Source organism: Siniperca chuatsi, linkage group LG19, assembly GCF_020085105.1.
Source record: "Siniperca chuatsi isolate FFG_IHB_CAS linkage group LG19, ASM2008510v1, whole genome shotgun sequence".
Classification (NCBI taxonomy): domain Eukaryota; kingdom Metazoa; phylum Chordata; class Actinopteri; order Centrarchiformes; family Sinipercidae; genus Siniperca; species Siniperca chuatsi.
The window spans coordinates 22,128,956-22,137,015 of NC_058060.1; the positions used below are offsets into that span (position 1 = coordinate 22,128,956).

The 8,060-nt window shown below is 39.9% G+C and overlaps 1 protein-coding gene across 1 annotated transcript in view; it reads right to left on the reverse strand.

The window, feature by feature from the left end:
• LOC122866732 (cadherin-12-like) overlaps positions 1-7,041 on the reverse strand; it is a 99,637-nt gene extending 92,596 nt beyond the window's left edge. Inside the window, exon 1 of the mRNA XM_044176769.1 lies at positions 6,513-7,041. The gene's annotated coding sequence lies outside the window, so the exon portion shown is untranslated. The remainder of the gene's footprint in view (positions 1-6,512) is intronic.
• Positions 7,042-8,060: the final 1,019 nt, after the last annotated feature.

Below are 8,060 nucleotides of genomic sequence, written 5' to 3' on the forward strand. Positions count from 1 at the left end.
TGTTTCTTTGTCTTTATGCTCTCATGTAAGACCACTGTTCAGAGTCACAGTTCACATTGTTAAAGGGAAGGTTTGGGTTTTTTGAAGTGGGGTTGTATGAGGTACGAACTTTTTTGGTGGTTAAAATAAGTATTACTGTTGATACCCATTCACGATAATATAGAGCTGAGCAGCTGTCTACTTCTCCACACTGGCTGTGCGCCGACCCCCATCTACTGTAGGTGATACACTGACTATCAATAAGTACCACTTCAAAAAACCCAAACTATCCCTTTAAGCTCCAACAAAACGTTTCTGATTGGTTTGAGATTTCTGCTCTTTCTTTGCAGGGTAATGTTAACTGCAGAAGTTAGATTACATCACAACATTTTCCCTGACTGTGTTGTTCCAATATCTGTTATTTTATGCCAAATCCATCACATTTTGCTGTAGCCTGCCCCTGGGTGCATTCACACATTTTCAAATGAAATGAAGAATGAAATAAAGTTCATTGCAAAAACCATAGTTCAGTATTATTAAATGAATCAGTAAAAAGAGTCACAGTTAACAAAGTTAAAGACAAAGTTCTATGCCATGTTAAACAGACTTTAATGTAGCTATGGTCACAGAGTGGAACCTCCATCATATCAGCAGTGGATGACGAGACTGGCAGTCTAACCATAGTATATACTCATAACATGATAATAATATAAATGAGCAGGCTGATATTTCATGGATAAGTGCAACTGTAAGTGCAACTGAGTTTTGTAGTTAGCTCCCATCCTCCCATATCAAACAGCTGCCTGCTGCTGTGCTAGCTCAGCCTCTGTTCTCCTCCAGTAAGTTATGATGTAATTTTCTTCTTTGCCATGATAACGATAAGAGGAGGAGATACCAGAAGGAGTCTTCCTTCCATCTGTAAATATTTAAAATTAAACTTCAGCAGCTGCACAAGCCATTCTATGCACGCAGACGTTGAATTACACCTCAGATATTGTAAATCATACGGAGCAGTTTCCTAATGGGTATATCCTTTTTATTCTGTCAGTTTGTAGTCACAACTGTAATTTTGTGGAGTTTTCCTTCCTCTGAAAATGTCTATATAGAATAGGTTACCTTCTGCAGTATGCATAACAGTATCCAATACTGAAACAATGCATGAATTTGATGTAGGATACTGTGATAGTATTACTGAACTAATGGGAAATAGACTAAAACATTTATGCTGCACTGGTTGCATTTAAAGTAGTCTATATGCTAGGGAGGATAACTTGCTCAAGTGTGTTAAGCAAAATGTGAAATGTTATACTTTGTGAGAGGTACTTCACAGGAAGGTGGTGTCTGCTGCACTGGGAAATGATGTGATTTAAGGAGCACATTTTCTTTTAATGAAATGAAGATGAGTTTTGACGTGGATGAATAAAAGTGAAAATTTTATGTGGCATACAGTAGAGGACAGAATTAATTGCAGAGGCTTCTTCAAAAGAGGAAAACGGAAAAGCTGTTGCTACATATACTAGTTGTGTGTCTCTTACATGCGGGCAACACAACCATTGCTTTTTACATTAGATGTTTCACATCACAGACTTAAGAAAAGTATATATGTAACTGTTATAAAATGCTACACTGTGGTGTTATGTTAAACCTTACCTTACTATCTCAATGTCATTTTCGGTTTTTATAGAAATAATAACCTAGCATTTTATTTTACTTGTTCACCTAAATGCAGTGTTAAAAACACTAAACACTATGTGGATAATTCATTGATTAAGTTATTTATCAAGAATTTTTTTTTTTTTAATTTACTGGTTCCAGATTCTCAAATGTGGGAATTTTGAGGCTTCACTTTTTTTTTTAATTAATTGTAATGAAAACACTTTTCACAATTTTTTGACATCTGAAAGACTAAACTGATGGATAGATAATCAAAATAATAGGTAGTTACAGACCTAATGCCAACCAACATCCATAAATAGTACTGCATCTTAGTGTTCATGTTATTATAACCAAAGGAAACCTGACAGATTGCCACCACGCAAAGGATGCCCAGTGTTTTTTGGTTTTTTTTTAACACTTCGAATCAAGTGAAAATAAACATGTAGCAATTTTGTTAATCCCTCAAATCCATTATCTTTAAAAAAGGTATGGTAATAGCAGAAAATCATCAGCAAGATTGAATCAATTCACCAGAATGGAGTATTCCATATCTATTTCTACCTCACACTTTCCTGCATGAGTCTTACAATGCTGCTCAGCCCCTATAATGAAAGGCCCCCCAGCACCCTCTAGAAATCATTACAATCTCCCTCTACCTCTAGGGTCAGTAAACTAATAGTCATTCACCTGTGTGACAGGAAATCTTTGCCAAGTTGCCATTGGGGGCCGGTGAGGTTGTGTTTAAGGTTATAGAGTCGACTCCAGCCAGAGATGACTGTTTAGTGTTTGAATGGATCCTGATGATTAAATGTTTGTCAGATCGAAAAAATTTCATCACAAATGCAAAGGATGGGGATTATGTATATAACCTGCTAATTGCCTGTCGTTCTGCTACTGGCAAGCAATGAAAACCTGTTATTCAGTGCTTGCCAAATATGGAGCCACAACAAAGAACACCTTCATAAATAGTAGAGTAAAGGCATTGGCAAAGAAACACCCTCCATCATCCACTTGTACTTGTGCCTGTGCATGGCCTCCAGTGATTTTTATGACCACCACCGCTCCTGCCCACTGCTGACTGAGAATCTGTGGTGAATTTCTCAAAGGGATGGCACACATGTATTCAAAGGCACAAAGGCTCCTTTGGGGAGGGTCTCTGTTGGCTATTTTAAAACTTTGCTCTGCAGTATTCAAAATATGTATGAAAGAAAGTTCAGAAATAAAGTACTCTTACAAAAGGAGAGACTATGTAGAGACCTCACTTTGGAGTTTCCTAAAAACCTCTTCAAAGGAAATGATTGTGAATTGAAATGCATTTAAGTGGAATTGTAAAAAAGCTAAGAGAAGCAGCTTAATAATGTCATTTTCCTTGACCTCTCCAACTGTGGCCATTCTAAGATAAGCCACAGCAGTGCTCAGATATGAGTAATAATCGATGTTCAAACTCTGCACAGTCAAGTGTGAGAGGACCTTTATCTCACATAGCACACCATACTCAGCTCACTGTTTTGTATGTTTATAGGGCAAAACAGTTGTGTCCTCGATATAAAATGGTATCTTCAGGTAACTGCATCCTTCCTAATTCTATTTTCACCACTACTTCAAACAACACGCGTATACCACAGGGAAGGTTATATTTGTTTGCTCTCAAGAAAAAGCCTCAGCATCAGTAGGCTGCAGAAACTGTGAGGTTTTACCTCTGCAGAGTATTTCTACCACAGAGAGGAAGAAACACGATGTCCAAAAAAGCTGACAAACGAACAGAGACAAATCTATATAAATAATTGCTAAGTGGAGTGTAGAGGAGTTGCCCATCATTCAGAGCAGAAGCGTGCTCAATATTTCCTGAAGATTGAGAGTCATCCATCACTGCAAGACTTTAATTTGAGATGTTCAGGACTCTTGCTGATGATTGTCTGAGAGCCGGGGAGAGCCCTGTCTTAGAGGTCTGCAGGGGTCTTGGCAGAGCGTAGCTCGATGTTGGAGAAATTGCTGCCTGACACAAAGCGCGTTCATCATACAAGTACAATAGTTTCATCTGAGATTGGCCTTGGGACTGCAGACAGAACAACCAAATACACTTTCTGATTAGCATTCAGATGCACAGTTAGCTTATTACATCATATGTTGCTACAGAAATGCACACAGACAGACACACTTTCATGCTTGCTCGCACGCACACACGCACGCACGCACATAGATTCACATATGCACACTCAGACACACCTCATTTAGAGTGGAATAATGTCAAAATGAGTCCATTGAGTGGGGGCGGAGATTGAAGAGCCCAAGGTAAAGAGAGTCTGGAGACTCCAAATAATCTCAAGTATTGATTCTGTTTAAGCCCAAGGCTCTTGATGGACACTTACTTCAAAATGCGGTGATAGGTGGCATATCTGGATGATTGATCACTGTAGTTGTGCTTACGGTAAAGGCTCCGGAACATCCATAAATAACAGCTCACCCTAATCAAACTGTGCAGTGGATGCAAAGATATGATGACAGCCTAGTGGACATGTACTTTAATTTACCGCGAAGCACTCAGTCTTTCCATTAAATTTATGCGGACACAGTCAGAGTAGAGAAAGGCATAAGGAGCAGGTTTACTTTACATTCACCCTGACAAGTGGCTTTGTCTTGCTGTGGCAGATGTATATCTGTCAGGCCATGAGCATTTAAAACACATAAGGTAGATATATTTGATGAGTCAAAAATGAACCAGTATGATAGGATTCACATTGGTGAACCATACACCATCACATAACACAAAGTAATTTATGAGCTTGCACCAAAACATTCGAGCATTATTATCTGTTGTACTAAAGTGGTGATATCTTTTTTTTTTCGAAGGCAGTGTCGCACGGTGTGAAATAAGGCGATCTAACACTATTGAATATAATACAATATGATAGGATGCTGCTTCCTATCCTTGCAGAGAAGTTTCACCTTTCAAGGACAGCGTTGAAAGTGTGCAACTATTGTAACACTAAGCAAATTACAGAAACCTGACATTATTTCCATTATAAAAAGCTAGTCAACAGGTCAACTATGTTATGAAAAGCATTTTCTTCCACTTCACTCTGTCACTAGATAGGTGACATTTTTGTCATGATATGCACCTGATCCAGTTAGTGTCACTGTCATCACTTAATATACCACAAGTATATTGCGTGTCTTTTCATTTATCCCCTCTAATGCAGTTATAATACCTGAGCAGTTGCTGGCTGCATGCCCTGAATGCTTATTTTCTGCACAGTAGCCTCTGTGTGCTCAAAGGGTCCAGCTCCTCTTTCCCTCTGGAAGTGGACTCCTTGGAGCGTAATTTGATTATTCCAAAGCAGGTGTTTTCAGCTGAATGCTGATAAGAGGACACTAAAGTGAGTTACATTAGATGTGCTTAAAGTAGTGGAAGGCAAGAGCTCATTTTTTTATCTAATCGGTAAGTGAAGATGGGATTGACTTTGAAAACCTGTGCTAGAATTCACAAGGCATCTTTTCAGTCAGACTGAAATAATGTTACACACATACTGAGAATGGTAAGTGAGTAATCTGCATTATGTCTGGTAAAATAATAGCGATGCACTTTGGTTCAAAAGTCCATAAAGGGGCGATAGTCATTGGATTATGTCTGTCTCTTTCCATGTGGCTGCCAGTTGCTCAGACTCTAGATGCATTCGATGCAACACAGTACTTGAGATAATTGTGCCTTCGAAGATTTGAAGACGTGCAAAGTTGCAGTGGGACTGCTGATGTAACAATCAAATGTATAAGTTCACAGCAGATGTAGCTCAGCATCGCTCGAGGGTACATTTCTATATTTTGTGTCCTTATATTTCCTTTTTGGCTCATCTGAATAAGCATCTGCTGCTGCGGAATGGGGGCAAGGTTGCATCTGTGAGCCCATGTTTCTCAGTAAATCAGACTGTGTCAAGCCTCTGATATCCTCTCAGATTGTTCTGTCTAATCCCTTTCCACACCACAAGAATGGTCTTACCCGTTAATAATATTGCTGATATAAACTGTGTGCAAATAAAAGGAATAATCTCAAGCCTGTGATTGAGCCATCAGACCCTGTGTGTTCTTTTTCTCAACTGAAAACAGTTTCATTAGCACTGCACTGTGTAAACAGATAATACACTATCTGTTACATTTAAACTGAATACATACGGTGGTCATTTCCATGTAGAATAGACTATTAATATATATAACTCCCAGTTTCATAATAATCATATATAAACAGAAATTGAAATGTGGTTAAAGAGGTTTTTAGTTTGGTGGCTTATTTATGCACATCTTAGATCAGCTTGCCAAACCCACATGACATGCACTGGTGTGATAATCAGTGTTGAACACTCTCCAACACAGAGTTGAAAAGCTACATAGCTTTTCATATGCAGATGAGCTGAAATAAGTCAGACCTACAAATAGGGTCAGCACATTCAAGTGTTGCCTGACATGTGAACCAATCTGATTTAATTGACACTGAATTTTCATTTCACTCTACAAACCAAGACCGAAAGCACAAGAGACATACAACTACCTAAGTGGCTGCGGTCCTCTCACTTGAACAGCAGTCGGGTTTCTCACAACTCATTTAATTGAAACATTGTCATTGACAGCTGAAGCAAATTTCATCACACTTAACCAGCTGTTAGAAAGAAGTGCCTCAACTGTGTTTGCCGAGGGGATGATACCAGTAACATAATCAAATAAAGCACCTTCTGTTACCTGAAGCTCTGTCAACAAGCTATAAAATGTATATCAACTGCACAAACCAAGTAACAGTGGAGTTACTGGAAATCAGTTTCAATTTCTATAAAAATGAAAACTCGGGTACATGTGAAATGCCTTCATGCAGAAAGAGAAGATACACTTACCTTTAGTGGGACACTTCAGAGCAGAGACGTAGCCAGTTTAATCCAAATATTCACTGAATCAAACTGTCCTCCCACCTTTTTGCAAGAGCAGACTCTCCTTTGCTGCTTTTACTCCTCTTTTAATTTCCTTTCTCACCCTGCTTTCCTCTTTGGTGCCTTTCTTTCATTATCCCACTCGCTGTGTACAGTTTGAACCCACGCTGGAACAGAACGGATGCTTGCGAGTGTATGCGCTGCGCAAGTTACAGAGACAACAGCTTCAGAATAGCTGGAGAATACACGGGAGCTGTACCAAAGTGGAGCGTGTCCGTGCGGTTACAGAATGACGACTGAGAGAGTGCGAGTGAGTGAGCGAGCGGTGAAGTGAGAGAAAGAAGCGTGTGTGTGTGCATGCATCAGAGAGCGAGAGAGCAAGTGTGTGAAGGAGAGAGAGAATGAGGAAGAATGTGAGAGGGTTTGAGCGCTGCTGGCTCAGTGGCGAGCGGCAGTCGTGATTGCATTGGCGTAAGGCAGTAGCACAACACCCCCTCCCCCGCCTCTCGGCAGGTCCCCTGAGCACTGGGGGATCTTCATCATCAAGCAGATTAGAGCCAACTAGCAAGCACCCCACCCCCAATGACACAAACACACAGAGCCAGTGGTGTATGCTGTGGTCACCAGGGCTATTCTAATCAGAGAGACACTTGGAGATGGAGACTCCGGAGCTCATGTACTTGCAGATCCTTTAAGGTCCAACTGAAATTTACTCACTTGTGACTGCTCTTTGCGGTCAGAAGTGAGTAAATGAATCTTCTTTTTAAAAAGGATGAAGGGGGAAAAAAAAACTTTTATTTTGATAAATCCAGTAATGTTCTGTGGACGGTTGGGGGCGTTGGAGTGAAGGGTGCGGTGGTGTGGGGGTCCATTGTTCTTGTTTCACTAATAGCTGACCCAGCAAGGGGAAGGGGACGTAATGTAAACAACCTTGTTCTGTTAACTTTTACTTGAAAGCCAACTCGCAGACAATGCTTTGGTAGCAAAGAAGTGGCGCTATATGATGTAACGTTATTACCTACTCTGGAAATCTGAAACTGGAAATTTGCCAGTAAGTTTCACAGCTGTTTAAGCTGCTACAGTTGACTACCTACTAGCTATGTAGCCTACCTAATGACATTAACTAGTGTATTTTTACCGTGGGGGACATATATTTTGCTATCAGGTTCTGCTAGCCTTTCCTGCTAGTGTTATAGTCGCGCTTCAATAGGCAACTGACAATTGCTGCTTTATGCTAATGAAAAATGTTTTGATTAGCCACTGTTTATGCAAATTGGTTATCCATCTACGTGGGTAGATGCCCAAATAGCAAACCTACTGGCAGATACACACGGGGCTTTTTAGACCAAAATAAAATTGTATTTGTCACTGTTGGGTACCAATTTTATTTCATTTTTTATCCTTAAAGGAAGGCCACAAGGGATGTCATTTACACAGCATATATATTGAAGTGGCGAAGAAACCCATTTTAGTTTCAGCTCAACTTAAATGGTAGTGCATTTGTGGGGAGTTGGT